The sequence below is a fragment of the Rhipicephalus microplus genome, chromosome 6, assembly GCF_043290135.1.
Source record: "Rhipicephalus microplus isolate Deutch F79 chromosome 6, USDA_Rmic, whole genome shotgun sequence".
Classification (NCBI taxonomy): domain Eukaryota; kingdom Metazoa; phylum Arthropoda; class Arachnida; order Ixodida; family Ixodidae; genus Rhipicephalus; species Rhipicephalus microplus.
Window position 1 is genome coordinate 154,557,133 of NC_134705.1, and position 16,277 is coordinate 154,573,409.

The 16,277-nt window shown below is 43.7% G+C and overlaps 1 protein-coding gene across 1 annotated transcript in view; it reads left to right on the top strand.

Moving 5' to 3' along the window:
* Nucleotides 1-10,452: 10,452 nt before the first annotated feature.
* Nucleotides 10,453-16,277, top strand: part of LOC119185130 (alpha-glucosidase-like) — a 75,213-nt gene continuing 69,388 nt past the window's right edge. Inside the window, exon 1 of the mRNA XM_075866875.1 lies at nt 10,453-11,941. The gene's annotated coding sequence lies outside the window, so the exon portion shown is untranslated. The remainder of the gene's footprint in view (nt 11,942-16,277) is intronic.

Here is a 16,277-nt window from a genome sequence, read left to right on the forward strand (position 1 = left end):
TACACGCACACTTTCTTACGGCTGGCGCTTCAAGTCTACTTCCCACCTTTAACCGCCTCGAGTTCATGGTATATACTAGTGCACTGTATTCATGGCACTGCGGCCTAACGTTCGCTAAACATTTCTAAAACCAAGGAGGTTACGCCCAGCGAGTATAACGTAGCCACCTTTTCCTGTCAGATAGTGCTCAATGTACATGCCAATGGCTGCTAATGGGAATCGCAGCGAGCGCGTTAACTAAAAGCCGAATGCTCCTGTCTCTCATTTCCGATTAGCAGCCATTGGCATGTACATTGGGCACTTTTTTTCATTGTTCAACAACGCACAGAAGAAATCTCTCACCGGCATCATCTTGGAGATCAAAATGTTATACTTGTTACATACTACAGTGGCTACGAGGGATGAACAAATGCCACTATAAGGAGCTTCGCCCCTAAAAACGTGCCCCACGTTTCTCACGCAAAATGAGGCACGAAACGCACTCACAAGTACAAACGAACGCGACTAAGCGTCTCAGTTGTTACTTCGCTGTGTCTACAAAACGCAACCTTTGCACCAACGAATACTGTGCAACGACTGCAGTGACATTTGTGCGCCCAGTAACTACAACAGAAACGCTCTAGTGAAAGCCCAACGACAGCCAAGACGTATATGCACATGCTATGAACTCCGCTGCGCCACCGCTACTCCAATACTCTTTGCAAAAATTACGCTGGTGGCCGCGGAGCGGCATGACAGTCTACGGAACTTGCGAGTAAGTGTGACTCGGTGTCTCTCATCACGTGTACACTATGCTATTCGCCCGCAAGACCCACCAGCTCACTTTGCGATGACGATTTCGGAACAGGGTGTTGCCAAATGTGTCTTTTCGCAACGCATCGTGACTTTACTTCTTACTTTAGCCTGGGTCTCCTATGATGCTCTTATTTGCTCAGCCGGCCAAATTCTTCCCCCATCTTGTGAGGTCAATGAAACCTGGAACGGACGTTATCAAAGAAAACATTAGGTGAGGTACAATGCACTGAAAAAGTTCTTGGGAATAAAAAGAAGAGCAGTCTATGTGCTCAAAAACAAAAGCTATCAAGGTATACAGAAAAGAGCTCGCGAATAAATCAGGACAGCCACAAAGATAAGTAGACACAAACGGGGTGTTTAAAAGCAAACGAAGAAATGAAAGACAACGAAGAAAAAATAAAAGACAGGGACAAGAAAGGGAAGCAACGGAAGAAAAAGGAATCCTTCCTTGATAGTTTATAGAACAAAGCTAGCCTGTGCCACCATTGAAAATGTCAGAGGAGCGACGGACGGGGCGCCTAGAACGTCCTCTCGAATTTTGGCGCCTGCCGAAGGCGCCTAGGCGGGCGAATTCTATGGCTTTAATTATATCACTGGAGGCGCCATTCACGCAAACAACGACGGATAAAAGATAGGTTAACGCCAGAAGAATAGAAAGCCAGGCAGCAATGAGCGTGAAAAAAGTATGTGCAGAAAAGGTGGCATGGGCTGGCCTCTCGTTAGGAGAAGAGCGAGCTAAAAGACGGAGCTCAGTCTTCTGAAGGCTGCCGTATAAAAGGAAGTGCATACCTAGGTCCTTTGAACAATGAAGAGGGTCAACTTAAATTGGCAAGGGAAAGTACTAGAACTGCACGTCTTGAAAAAGAAGGACGAAATATATTTAGACAATACCTTAGAATGCGCGAAAATATGCATATGCAAGCGTCGTAGAGATCTCACAAGGAACTCCATGGCAGAGAAAAATGGACATAGCCGTATAAGAAAGTCGAAATGAAAAAAAATGATTTTTATCTTTCTTGCGTGTTTTTTAGGCGTGCGAAAGAATAGGCGATGCCTATGCGCTTATTCGCAAATAGGAGTGTTGGAATGTACACGTGAATGCCACTATTCATTGCAAGAAACAAAACAGGAACTACAATGAAATGCTCAGATCAAGATGAAGCTGTGAATGTGAATTACTTGTGACGTCACGTAAAAACGGGACAAAGAACATTTTTTGCTGAGACATAAGCAAGATAAAGCATGAGAAAGAAGCGAAATGAACTTTCCTTTGTACTTGACGGACCCAGTGTTCCTTGAATGATCATAAACGACGCCCATCTGAACTGTGACATTAATATGTGGAGTTTAACGTCCCGAAAACACCATATGTATATAAGAGTCATATCAGTAGTGAATAACGTCCAGAATGAAAAGAGCACATTCCATTACTCTGAATAAACTCATTAGGTTTACGCTTTTCTTTTAACAGAAGCCGAAGCAGAGCAGCGGTGATTGAGGCTGATGATTCCCGGAAAAATTGCACAACCCACCACAGGGGATCGGTCACGAGGAATGCGGCAGTTCAATTTGTGAAACAATGTAAAGAAACTAAGAAAAGGTAGAGATGCAATGAGGAAAAAAAGACGAGAGAAGGGTATGTGAAAAAGGGAAGCAGCGAAATTTGTGATAATTGTTCAACCTTTAATGGAACGGTTTTTACAGTAAGCTTGAACATATGAACTGGATATTTGTTATAAGGAAGGTAAAAAATATATAACGGTAATGTTTTAGATGTACGGATAGTGTAAACGTGGTATCTATGTGATTTTTTTTCAAATAATTTGATACAGCATTCTAAATGACCCTAATGGAGTACCGCAGCTAAACCAGCAGAAATTTTGAACTACCTCGCTTCGCCTGCCAGCTGGTCCACAAGGCCGGTGGTGATACAACGCCATTTTATAATCATGATAGTATTTTTTCATAGGTTGCACAAACTCCCGCTAGTCTTAACCACCTTGCCGTTAAAAAATACAAAAAAAACAGTCAATTGAGAAAGAGGTATAGCGTAACCACATGAAGAACACACAAAAAATATTACCGATCACCACTAATGCAGCTCCTTCAATTTACTGGTTATGTACTTCAGCTATTGTTCGACAAACGTGCTGTTGACGGGAGATGAAATCGCCGTCAAGAATAGCATCTTTTCAGCCTGCGGTCAAATTTCGCAGACAAGAAACATACCTTTCTGCGCAACCAGCATCCCCCACTGCAACGACTGGTTACGAAGACCACAACACCTCAAACCTTGAGCCGCACAATAACGACAAGTCGATGACCTCCAGCATGAAGTTCTCTGATTGTGCCCCGGCTGTCGTTATCCAACTGCCCCGTAGGCGCTTTTTCTCGACTTCCACAAACGAGGACGTCAACTTTCGCCATGGTAAAGTGCCTTGGTTGGGTGAACAAACCCTGCCTCCGAAGTCATGGGAAGATTTGGCGGACATCACCATGCGTTCCATTCTGATGCCAGCCCGAGAGGTGCCCAGCAAGATTACGCAGCGCTCTACCACACAAACTATGGCGTCATTTCTCGGGTACTCTTGTGGGTCGCACCGTGTTCAGCATTGCAAATTTGGGAGCGTCGTGCCAGTTTTCGTCGCCCTCAAAAACCTCGAAGACCAGGAGACTGTGGACGTGTGGGTGACTGGGCTGTCGACAAACACCCACCGACCACCTGCCGCCACGTGTCAATCGTACTGCTCTTTTCAGCTGCAGACACCTTATCCACTGTCGTTTGGTGATTTGTTGGCAGCGTCGTGGCATTTATTGTGATCCGTGCCACCTTGTATGCCGGACTTCACTCACCCATCAAGTAGTTAGCCAAGTAAGGTGCCAGTGTTCATCCTTGACTACTATTTCAAGACACCTTGCTTGAGAACTTCCTCTTTAACGAGTTAGTCTATTTGGTGTTTTGTATCCCGGCTGCGGCGGCTGCATTTCCGATGGAGGCGGAAATGTTGTAGGCCCGTGTGCTCAGATTTGGGTGCACGTTAAAGAACCCCAGGTGGTCGAAATTTCAAGAGCCCTCCACTACGGCGTCTCTCATAATCAAATGATGGTTTTGTGACGTTAAACCCCACATAACATATTTGGTGTTTTGTTACAAATATATGTAATATTACGAAAATGACTAAGGGTTCATTTTTGTTATCTTTAACAAATGTTTACCCCATGATCTTTGATCATCTTGTTGCATTCGTTCATCGCTTGTTTTCTTCAACACTTTATGAATTAGGCCACCATTGTTCCAGCTTATGTAAAAAACACATTTCCCAAGCCTAGGCAAGACAAACTGTGGGAGAGAAGCGAAATTGCCTTTGCGCTTTATTTTCAGAACCCACTCTTTCTTAAATGTTCCTTAACACCACCCATTTGAACAGTGAATACTTTCCAAGGTGAAAAAGAAGGCACATGACATCAGTCTCCTAAAACCCATTACGTTCAAACGTTCAATCATTTCTTGTTCTTTCAACGCCGTTTTTCGACCAGTCATCGTTTACTTCTGACTGCGTTCCTTTTTTTTTTTTTTGACAATGATTCTTGATCTGCTGTATTACCAGTTCTTTTCTCAGCCGCCATCTCCTCTCCTGCTCACTTAAAGGAATTGTCCTCACATTTTTCTAACTTTAATCTTTTCTTTTTTATATTTTAGCAGTATTAACATTTAGGGGCCACAGGTTCACAATTCATGCATACACCATTTAATACACTCATTTGTTCCTTGAGCCGTTCACACTGCAATTGAGAAAAGTGTTCTAGATAGTTTTATACGCCATTACTAAGGTCATAGCGACGTGCGTAGGAAACGATGTTTTTTCTTCGTAGCCCCTCTAAGAGTGCGTTCTGGACGTCGAAGAAAAAGGTTGTCAAGGCAGCGACAACGCCAAAGTTTGAAATGAAGTGCGGTAATTTGTCAAACTAGTCATTACCTGAAAAAAATTTTCGCACTGGCGAGAAGTGTCTGAATCAAAATGACGCAGAGCTTATCGAAACTGGTGTAATGTGTTGTGGCTGTCAGGCCTCAGCACATGGTTTATACCGATAAGGCGCTGCCGCAGGACTAAGAAAATGGCATGAAATGAAGGTAAAGAAACAGTGGCGAAGCCTGTGCAACACTGCGGAAGACTTGATTGAGCCAAACTGGATAATTCCGAAGACTGTTCTGGTTATTTTATTGTTGTTTGTAGGCCTCGTTTAAATGATGCACGATTTTTCCTAGATTGCTTGTAGATCAACTTGAAGGCTCAGCTTGGTGATGCTAGGTTGTTTTCAAGTCAATTCTCAGCGCATGAAGGTTTGACGTTTACTAAAAACAGGTACAGACATGACTCGAATTTACTAACTCCTGAGCCAAAAGATATCGCTAAAATAAGTGTTCGCACTTCTGTTAGACCTTTTAGGGCCCGTCGTCCTGTGCGTAGGCCCTTGATTTCATGGGGGTCTAAAATCTTCATAATGAAACAAGCGCTAAAAATACACACACTCAGAGAGGACACAGATTTTATTTCCAAGCGAACACTAATAAATGCATATACTTTTTCTGTTTTTTTCTGTTTTACATTTTCTTTTCTTAGTTCTTGACACGTGTTTATTTTCAGTTGTGTGCCATCGTTTATGGGAGTGCATATTTTTTTATATCACGTTGTTGATGATGACAGGGGAAGTTGGGAATGACGTACATGCGTGTGATGTATTTATTAGTGTTCGCTTTTAAATAAAATTTTCAGTTGCTAGTAAGCGCTTGTCTGTGTCCTCTCTGAGTGTGTGTATTTTAGCGCTTGTTTCATCATGAACCTTTACCAACACGCCCAACTGGCAGTCATCCTAGGTCTAAAATCTAATAGCCGCTGTAGTCATTCCCGATACCGTTCTTTAGTACACGCTTGGGGGTATTCGGCTTTACGGGCATAGTAAGGGAATCATAAATGGCCATTATACATGTTTAATACGATAGCTTTTGGTAGGCCGAAGAGTAGCACTCGCCTGTTTGATGGCGATGATTCTACTAACAGCGATTACGACAGTGGTGGCGGTGGCTAATATCTATGGCTTGCATCCACTCTGGGAGATTGGCTAAAAATGAATAATTATTTAGATGGAAAACATCACAGGTGAATTGCTGATAGATTGAATTATGAAATTTTTAGAAGAAAAATAGTGTTACTGATTTATAGATTTGCGAGAAAAACCATTATGACTCTATCGAGAACTTTTCTGCGTGGAATGAAGATACCGGTGACAATTAATTAATGAGGAGGCTCCCAAGAAGAGAATAATATAAATAAGTAATTCCGTTTATTTTAAAAAAGCCGTTTTAAGAATGCTTTTTCTAGTAAACCGAAGCGGCTACATGTTTGATGACGATAGTTTTCTACATTATTATTGGGCCAGTGGAGAGTAATGACAATTACCCTTTTTACAACATTTCTGTGGAACAAACTCGTTTATGATAATGGTACCTTATTGTGCAGGCCACACAAATTCCCGCTACCCCTTAACAGCCTCACTGTTAACAAACAAAAAGTATCAATCAGGAACGAGATATTGTGTAACCTCAGGAAATACACCCGCAAAAATATTTCAGACCATTGTTAAAGTAGCTACATTATACTATCAGTTATCTTTTTTTTTCAAAAATTGTGTCACGAATGTTCGTAATATGTCAGATTAAGAATAGCGTCTCGTCAACCTGCGGTACGATTCCTTGGGGAAGAAACCTACCACTCAGTGCAACCGTCATTTCCCTCAGTAGCGACATATTACGATGAACACGAGGCCGTGAAGCTTGAGCCATACACCTTCAATTAGTATGTGACCTGCAGCTTGAAGAGCTCGGATGATGCAGCAGTCGTCGTCATCCCACCACCCCCGTAGGCGCTTGTCCTCGAATCTTTCAAGGGAGTACGTCTACCTTCGCCTCGGTAATCTGTCATGCTAGTTGAGCGAGCAGCTCCACGCGTGGACGTCGTGGGAATATTTGGTGGACACCACCATATTTTCCATCCCGATGTCAGGCCGCGCGGTGCCGAGCAGGATCCGAAAATGCTTGGGCCTCAGCCTCAACGACAATGGCGTGTCTTTCACCATGGAACTTGCGAGTTTCACCATGTTCAGCAATGCACAATTTCGAAGCTTCGTGACAGTTTGTGTGGCACTCCATATTCACGAAGACCAGGAGACCGTGGAAGTGTGGGCGACTGGGCTGTCGACAAAAAACCACTGACTGTGCGTGACCACATCAGTAGCAGGGCTACTTCTTGGCGCCGCAGTCGTTTTTTGCACCACGGTTTGATCGCTTCGTGCCGTCGTCGTGTCATTTACCAAGGCCCACGCCACCCAGCATTCTCGACTTGGCTCTTACATCAAGTAGTTTGCTAAGTGAGACACCAGCACTTAATAGTTTAAGACACCTTGTTCGCGAACTTTCATCTCTTTTAACGAATTGATAAATGCTTTTTTGTCTTGTTGTCACAAATGCATGTAAAATACGAAAATGGTTCCTGCCCCACCATCATTGTTCTCTTTGACACACTCATAATCAACGACTTCTGTGTAGATATTCCTGTCTCGTTTGTTTCCTTCGGAAATAATGAGTGACACCAGCGTGGGACCAGTGCAAGTGATATAAGAAATGACATTGTACTTGCCAGTCAAGAAAATTCAACGCTTCTAGTTTACGGCGATACTGTATACCCATGGCGTGGAAACGAAAATTTTGACACACGAAACAATGCAACTAGGCACATGGACTACAGTATATATTTATTGAGGATCATTGGGCGTCTACGCTTTGGCAGTGACCAGTGAAATTTATACTTTTCGTAAACGTCTTTGTCGTGCGAACTTAGGTTTGGTATAGCGCACATCTAAGGGGTCGTGGTATAATTTTCCAAGTAACCATAAAATAACTTCGCGATTGGAGTTTATTCTTACTAATCATTGCCGTAAACATTTTTGAAGCTGCTGGGTACAAGCTCAGTCAAAGTGTTCGTCACACGGTTTAAGAACATTCTCTCTTTTTGGGGCTCGATGAGCGTCACTATAACAAGTGGTACTGCTTAGTGACGAGATATACTGCAGACTGATTTCGCCTAAAGTCGTTTTAGCTGATAACCTTGTAGGCTGACCTTAATCCCTAAGACACCTTTCAAGGGCCCCCAAATCAGTAGGAGTTCAAAGACAGGAGAGGGGCTCCTGTCTTTCCTACGTTACCTTTTTCTAAAAGTGGTATCTTTACCTCGCAGCTCACTTCTTCGCAAAACACGTGTAAAATGCGAGAATCGATGATGATGATAACATTTGTGGGTGTAGTGGAGCATACGCACCAACGCGTATGCGCCTCCGGAAGATAACGAAAAGCCCCGTGCTTTGCTTGCGCGATAGTTTGTACCGCTTTTGCCAGACTTGCCGTACGCCCATTTTCCGTCGCGACCTCGTTGCGACTTCTCTGCTCGAATAAACGTCATCGCATTTTGTGGAGGCTGCTGAGATCCCCAAGCAGACCTGGAGCTCGGATCTCGCAAGTTGCCCGAGAGACTACCGCGTAACATGACTGACGCAGTCGCCAACCAGCCCGTCCCAACCCAGCCAGCACCATCGGCTGCCCCGTCTACCTGCCCCGGCGCTAATCGCCAGCGGGACCCACCAATCTTCAGTGGCAGTAGTGAGCAAGACGTCGAAGACTGGCTCTCCTTGTACGAACGCGTAAGCGCCTGCAGCAAGTGGGACGACGACTCTAAGCTCTCCTACGTTTTCTTTTACTTGACAGACGTAGCTAAGCTTTGGTTTACCAACCGCGAAACCGCCATCGCCAACTGGTCCTCCTTTAAGACCCTCGTAACTGAAGCGTTCGGCCGACCAGAGGTCCGCAAGCTCCGCGCTGACCAACGTCTGCGCCACGGAGCCCAGCAGCCTGGCGAGACGTTTACGAGTTAGATTGAGGATGTGCTCGACCTCTGCAGGCGTGTTAACCCATCTATGCCCGAAGAAGAGAAAATTCGGCAGATTCTCAAAGGCATTGAGGATGGCGCACTCCAGATGTTGCTAGCGAAAAGCCCGACCTCGGTGGCAATCCTCGTAAGCCTGTGCCAGAGCTTCGATGAATTTCGCCGTCAGCGTTCCATCGCCCGACAGAGTGGCTCACTACCGGGTTCGATCTCGGCTGTCGCACTCGCAAATGCCAACGTTCGGCAAGAAAGTCTGTCCAACCAGATCAAAGACTTCATCAGAGAAGAAGTCATCACATGGGGATTTAAAGCTCCAAAACAACCCTATCAGTATGAAAGACGCCGTAGTGAGGGGCTTCGGAAATTCCGACCGCGTAGGGTTCATTAACGCGTGCCCCTAACCTAAGCACATGGGCCTCAAGCAGTTTCACCGCCAACAATGTCGGAGCTAAGCATTGCCCCTGTGAGTGTTGAGATTTTCGTTTCAGGGCTGTTACCTCCGCGTTCGCAGCACAAAACAGCCAAAATAAAATCAGCTGATCGCGTGACGGTCATGCGAGACAATGTAGAACGGACATGTGACAGTATGGCAAGGCTGTGTAGCAGATAATTAACAACTGATAATCGTCGTGGCTAGACCGATCGGGAGATTATTTGCGCATGAAATCATCCGAACAGAGTGCTCGCATCACAAATTGTGCCAAAAAAGAGTGGAAGCACCACGTGAATACAGCATGAACGTTCTTGTTTTTGTTTTTTCAGTGGTTGCTCAGGCATTTTCAAACACGTTATAACTCACTACGTTGTTACATAGCTTAGCAGCAATTTTAAAACTACCTGATTGATTCGCGTTAGGCACGAGCCGTGGAGCTTCCTCAGTTATTGATGCTCCAGCAGAACGGAAAAAAAATAAAACTGCGGTTTCAGTGGATAACTGCTACCAGTAAAGAATTAAGCCTTAAATGCTGTTTCGGAGTAAATGGTTATCACTTTTCCGTACCTATGGTAACGGTGTAATAAACATACTTTCACGAAGCCTCTCCGTGAACCGTTAAGAGAAATAAGCGAGAGACGATCCACTGGATGACGGTACTTGAAGCAAAAGGGCCATAAAACGGCTACCTTAAACGTAATCGTCTAAGCGATTTCTCTGAGAGCAGCTAATCTTCCATAAACGCACTTCGAGACGTTCATACGGAGGAGAGCTGGGTCTTTAGAAGGTGCCACCAACTTAAGCGATGCTCGCTTCTCTCGAACACGCCTTCGCGAGCGGGAGATATGAAATATATAAGCGTCAGGAAAAAATAAAAAGCCACAAGTTCATTCCACAGCTCCAAAAGATGGCAAATACCACTTCACAAGTGTAAAACCAAAAAATGAAGGTTGTAGAAAAATAGGCGATAGCAGTCAACTGCGTAGGCGGACCGAGAACAGTGGACACCCAGCGCCATCTCCAGGCGCTCGCGTGAAGCTCTCAGCGTCCACTCCTTCCGTTTTGTTCTCTCCTTCTCTCTCTTCTCCGCTTCCTGCTTTGATCGTTCATCCTTTTCCACCACTATCCCTTTCTCTGCTTCTCTCTCTCATTTCAACGAACGCCGAGATCCAAGGAGGCTGGATGCCCTGCCTCCTCCGCGACCGCTCAGTGGGAGCAGTGCGGTGAAGCCATTCACACGGTTCACACACGCGCTTGCGAGTGCGTGCTCTCCAAGTTGTCAGCGGGGTGGTTGCCTCTTCATCGAAGTGCCAAGCGGAGCGCCGTCGCTTGCTCTGCCGCCTCTGTCGTTTAAAAAGACGCCGTGGCGGCTTCGCCAGTGTTGGCCGATATAGGCCGAGCTTTATATTTTTGTTTGTTTCTTCATTGCGGATTGCCCCGAGTGCTTCGCCAGTCTATCTTATTTTTTCCTGCGAAGTCGAAACTTCCCGCCCATGAAGGAGTGGCGGCCCACTTGGATGGTGACGACGTCTTGACGCCACCTTCGTGTCACCAGCTTGCCGCAGCGATTCCCCACCCACGAAACTTCCAATCTTGGTTTTTTTTTCCTTGATATACTACCGTTCCACGAACTTTGGTTCCTCCTTCAAGTCCGACGTGTCGACGAGTTCATCGAAGAGCATTCAGCAAGAGCGCTTTGTTTTCGTGGTGGCTTTGTAAGTTAAACTGCTCGAAGACCAGTTGCTTCTCGTGTACCACTGGAGTACTGTGCACCTGGCCGTCTTCGCTCGCCGATACAAGCCTTCTTGGATACTGTCACTTTTTTTTCTTTCTCTGCGCGTAAGAGAATCGCAACTTCACGAGAAACGAGTTTCTTGGACGCATTCCAGAACTACAAGCTGGTTTGTCTATCGTGCAAACAGTCATTTCCGAGACGCAAGAAGATCCCTGGGGAGACTTGTGCGCCTCTGTCCTTGTGCGACCGTTGCTTTTTCGTGACCCGCATCAACAAGACGAGTGTTGACATCGATAATGTTGTTATTTTTACAAGAGGAACATAATTCGGACCAACGGATTTTAAGACGCTCCACTTCTAGCGTGTTAACATTCGTGTGACGTTCTTTTGAAGCCGCCCCTGATATATTTTCATCGGAACTCATTTAGGCACGTGTCCCATTGAGGTACAGTAACATCGGCCAGGAAGTGATACCTTGGCGCATTTGTCTACGTGCCAATTGTACGCAAATATTTGTTGGTAAACTGTTTAGCGAGTGCTGGGAATGACTGGATAGGGCAAGCACTGGATTGATCTGGCTTCTCTGCGGCATCGGGACGGTGCAAAGGATTCGCCTTTCCTGTCTGGATTACACTGTGGATTATTAACGGCTAAGAGTGCAGCCATTGAAGAGAGTCCGATCTCTGTGTGTATTTTCAGTGTTGTGTGAGCATTACTATATTAAGCCGAATACTCGGATTCACACCCATAGAAGAATAGTGCGGCATAAGGCTACACCACTGACTGGTTCAAAACATAACACATGTGGTTTGATTGAAGAGAGAAGCCTTACTGTAAAAGAGTGAAAGGCGTCGCCTGTAGAAGGAACATTACAAAACACCACCGTATTCATCTGGCCAGCCTTTGGACCTGAGGTTTTTGAGAACGCTGAACTGGATCATCAGATAGCACCCCGATCGTTTTTACAGCTGGATAACTGTAGAGGTAAGAACTAATTGCATGTACTTTAACCAGTAAGTGTTTGAAAAATACGTCCAGTGAATCTGTTTCTTTTTATTTTCTCGGCAGTTTATTAAAAGGGAAAAGAAACTGTCACCCATCTGACTCCTTTAACAATGCACCTCTGTTTTGTGAGCGCTTTTGGCGATTGCGAGATGCGATGTCGACCACACCTTTGTCCCACCAATTAGACGTTGGCTATTAACTTAACCATGTATAACCACCACCTAGATATATATTCTCCTAAAGTATAAAAACGTCAATGTTCTAAAACAGAACAGTACCAACTTTTACGCTCCAAGAATAGCAAAAGCAAAAAAAACACCCTTATGTGTATGAATTTCGAACATTACTTGAACTGTTACTTAAGTAATTGGCCAGAAAATGTCATACCAGGCATCACGGCACAAGCGTAATAAACTAGTAATTGCCAACAAATGCCATACACCATGCGCCCTGACTTAGCCGTAAATGACGTCCGCATTACTTTCATTTAAAAATGGCATTTAATGTGTGAGAGACTTCCAGTGCTTTACAGCTACTTTGGATCAAGTGGCGTCATTTCAAAGAAACTTCATGCTAAAGTTAGTTGATGCTTTGGAAAACTGTGAACTCACTTCCTTAAGAACATTGAAAAAGAAACAATCTGAATTGTGAGAAATACATTGTGTTGAAAAATGCTGATCTCAGCATGGTGACATCGGTGCTACTGGGGCAGCCTCAACGCGAAAATTCAGATTTCATTCATGGAATCTGGTTGAAAGACACAGAGAAAGAGGCATTACCCGCGTGTCTCTCTTATTCATCTGTCGCAATAACTATGACAATGTTAACTGCTCCTTACAACCATGAAGACTGGTCAAACATGAAACAGTAAAGCTTCCACACTTCATTCGTACACGCAGTTTTTTCTATTGATAACATATGCTAAAGTTAACTGTGCAAAAAAATAATAACAACATCATTTTCAGTAAAAGCTAGCGTTTTTGCATGAACGTTTTTTTTCTGTGGGAGGTGTTTGTCATCTGTGTACGACACTAGCGCTACAAAGAAGTGCAGAAAAGCTCGGCGTCTCAGCATCCAACGCCGACATTAAAGAGCACAAATTCGTAGGCAGATGAAAGTTCCCAAATACCTCAAAGAACTACCATCCAAATAAAAATGTTAATATCTAGTACAAAAGAAACGCGGCAGTGGGAAAATACAGAGACCATACTTTTTGCATTCCCTAACAATCATCATAGAAGCGGTAAACTAGCCTCAAAGTATGTAGTCATGCCTTAAGTAACAATAGCCCAACTGTGAAAATTTACTGTTTGTTGCAGGCTCAGAGAAGTGATAACATTATGGCAGTTTTATATCTGGCATAGGACCCCAAATCATGCCCTACATTGATTACAATATTATCTACGTCTTTTGATTTACAGGAAAGAGGTACAGAAGGAAAAATAAGCTTAACGGGATTAAATAATGTTTGAAAGGGGATGTCATTAAAGTCAAATTCTTCACGTGTGGGATTGACGAAGACATATCCATTTCCTCAGCTTTGCCCCAATAACATTGCTGCTTAGCTAATTTTCATGAACCATCGCCATATTAAATGAGATCACATGGTCGTAGATGATAATACATTAAAAAAAAACATGTTCCCATGCGGAGACAAACTATAGTTTCGGAATGAATGTCTTCGTGTTCGCTTAAATTATAGCTGTTCGTTATGTGCTTTTTGTGTTTATATTTGTAATAAAAATTACACGCAAGAAGCAGACTGAAGCGTTACACGAAAAAATAGGTTAGGGAGGACACACCTTGCGGAGTAGACACGACTAGCGCAAGCGCAGTGAAGGTCATATTTTATTGGTAATACAGCCTACTTTTTTTCTTCATCCAAAAGTACGTCGTCATAGCGTCAATCGTTTCTCCCCACCTAATCCTAGATGGTGTGATTTAAGCCATTACTAGAATGGCAGCAAGAGTAAAACGATGAACATTTCTGTATGTGTAAAGTAGAATAACTAGTGTCAAAATACACTCTAAATAAAAGGAGCAGTCTATACGCGTTTTTGATTTTTTTGAATTCTAAAAAACAAAAAAGCATAATAAAGTTTTGGGGAGTACAGGCCTTGCTTTCAACGTAATTCAGATTCTTTGAAGATGCGCACAAACTATCCTTCTAGATTGGTACACTGTCTTCAGACAGTCACGGGGCTCTAAAGCGAGTTAACCTGCTTCCTAAAACAGTCGTATATGAGGCAAATCAGCAGTACCAAAAAAGGGGTGACGTATAGGCACCATTTATTTTTTCTGAAGTGTCGTCATTACGTGATTTATTCATTTACTGCAGAGAACCAACCAAATCAAGAAGCGCGCGGAACTGCTACCAAGACACACTGAGAAAATACTTTGAAAGAAAACGAATACCATCACTGTTTGAAAACGAAACTATCGATCAAATAACAATTGACATGTACATTGCTTTCAGTAATTTGGACACATACAACGTCGAATCAAAATGGTACACATACAACTTACATGGTGTCCGGGAAATATAAGGCTCTTATATTAAGACCGCATGGCAAGCATTTCTTGTAGTTCCTTGCACCATTCATGACAATAATAATTTCCAGCGAAGCTTTTGTTTTTGGCGGCAATTGATTTTTCAATAGCTTATTTCCTGTATGCCTTTCGAGGAATCTACTTATCGCAAAGGGGCCAAAAATAAGCCACAAAGGCCATCAATACCTTCATAGATGTATTTCAAAAAGTAACCGGTCATTACGCTCTCTAATTGAGGTCATGTAAAACTTCAGAATGCTAAAGTCAGTTAATTGATCGACCATGGTGGTCTCATGATTATGGTGCTCGCCTTCTCACCCGCAAATCGCAGTATAAAATCCCTGTTGCGCTGCTGAATTTTCGATGGAGGCGAAAGTGTTTGAAGCACGTGTACTTAATTTAAATGCAGGCTCAAAACCCCAGGTGCTCTCAATATCTGAAACCCTCTACTACGTCATCTGTCATATTCATATCGTGGTTTTTGGAGGAGGTTAAACCCCAACCTAATACATAAAAGGGTGGGTGCCTGTGCGTCGCTTGTATTTTATCAGCCTCGTAACACCGCTTATGGCTCAGCAATAAACTGTTGTGTATTAATTAAGTACCTATCATTTCTATGCCTTGTGACAGCTTCTGGCCTGCAAAGAGAGCCCCGAAATATGAATAAAGTATCTACAGTTTCTATGTCTCGTTAGTGAGAACTGTGTACTGACTTCTTCTAAGAGAAGCAATTGAGCTTCGAGGACTTCGCATAATTTCTAACGTCGCTTGCTAACTATCAATGATATCTGAACACCTTCCCGCCATCCATCTGCAGCATCAAGTAGTCTGAAAATATTGAAGAGCCATACTTCTAAAGCTAGAGTTGGAGTGTCTAGTGTCGGCGAAAAAACCCTTGACGACGGTACTTATCACTCGCCTTTCCTTGTCAGCCACGCCCACCGACAGAGACAGTCCGCACATCCGCTGCGCCGAGTTTCTCAGCAGAGCATGGGCTTATGATGAGTGAGGAAAGGACCGCGCTTTTATGAGAGAGCCACAACCAGCTATGCACGTCAATTTTGCTCCTGGAATTTCGATATTCTTGCAAAATCTGTGACAGGCTGTGGTTCGATTCTACTTTTTCTATGCCAAGGACCTATCATCACCCAAGAAAGCCACGTTAAGCCACAAAGATTAACCACCTTTGCTGTTCGTGCCTCCCTCTCATTGTATTTTGTCACGATGTTATACATAAATATTGTGACGTGCGAAAACGTTTCATTCATGCACGGTCATATATTGTGCCACAAAGACGGGATTCACTCTTCAGCAAGAGTTTCATAAATAAGTGTTGTCTTTTGAAGAAATTGGTGGTGGAGGCAGAAGAAGAAATAAATAAGCTCAAGGAGAGAGAGGTTGGCGAGTTCTTAGACCAGCTGGCTACCCTGGGATGAGAGGAGGTAAAAAAAAAGATGATAGAAAAAAGAGAAGCTATAATGAGAGACAGAGAATAGAAAAGAGCAAAATAACGATAATACGACATTAAATCTAGCCTGTTTTCCACAAAAGAGTAATAAACGTTTAAAGCCTTCTGGGTTGAGATTAGACTTGATCAGTGGCCAATTATTTTTTGTTACCTAAAGGCCGATCATTTTGACTGTCTAGAGTTATGTGTCTTCTCGTCTTGGTGTGTTGAAATGGGCACGTGGAAAAGGCACGTTGTCTGAATGAAAACTTACGCGGTAGTAGCACGTCGTCCTGCTTCTTCTGGTCTGCTTTTGTG